Source organism: Dipodomys merriami, unplaced genomic scaffold (genome assembly GCF_024711535.1).
Source record: "Dipodomys merriami isolate MVZ:Mamm:240054 unplaced genomic scaffold, mDipMer1.0.p SCAF_1345, whole genome shotgun sequence".
NCBI lineage: Eukaryota > Metazoa > Chordata > Mammalia > Rodentia > Heteromyidae > Dipodomys > Dipodomys merriami.
Window position 1 is genome coordinate 29,060 of NW_027202655.1, and position 943 is coordinate 30,002.

A 943-nucleotide genomic window follows, 5' to 3' on the forward strand; every position below is an offset into this window, starting at 1 on the left:
GTTTTGATTTTTAAAAGTCTTAAAATAGAATGACAGCCGTGAAATTAAATCAGTGCCTTCAATTGTTTCAGTGTGCCCAACTCCTGCAGACAAATAGTATGTATATACGTATATATCTCACAAATATATTACATATTAAATATCTGTCCAAAACTAATTTTATACAAAATTAGGGGACAGTGTTATTAGATTTATCCTTGAAAAAAAGATTAACAAAAAATTAAAGATTGCTCACTTTGGCAGCATATATAAAAAATGGAAAGATACAGAGATTAGCATGGCCCTTGTGCAATGATGACTCGCATATTTGTGTAGCATTCCTGATTTTAAAAAAATAAATAAATAAAGACAGATAGAGATCCCAGTTTGAAGTGTGAAAGTAAGTGGAAGGCCCAGTCCATAATCATACATTGAATTAATTTTTGTATGTCTTTTATTATAAAAAATACTGTGCAGAGGGGTTACAATTAAATGAGTAAGGTAATTTCCTATCAAGTATATTTCCTATCAAGCATTGTTACCTCCTCCTTTGTTTTTCCCCTACCATTCCTTCTCTCCCACCTCCACGAGTATTCTCCCCACCTCCGAAGTTCTAATGTTTGTTTTTAACGTAGGGCCTTGTACATTGCATTTTTACAATGGGTCAACCTGTATCCCTATTTAAGCATTTTGTGTTTTCCCTAACCCTCTCCAAATTAGAAAAATGTATATACAAGATGCAGGGTACCAGAATCAAATGCAGTGAAAACAGGAGTTATACCATGGGGGAGGTACATACAAAGCAACAAAGAAATCAATTTATAAATATGTTGGAAACAATCACAAGAAAGAAAAAAAATTATCTTGGGGTTCATTTAGCCTAACATCAACTTGTCTAAAAATTTCTGTTTTTCTCAGACATATACTAGTTATTGCAAATAAGAGAAACCATGGGATCTATGTT

At 32.7% G+C, this 943-nt stretch overlaps 1 pseudogene; it reads left to right on the plus strand.

The window, feature by feature from the left end:
- Positions 1–229: 229 nt before the first annotated feature.
- Positions 230–329, plus strand: LOC138825125 (U6 spliceosomal RNA; annotated as a pseudogene).
- Positions 330–943: the final 614 nt, after the last annotated feature.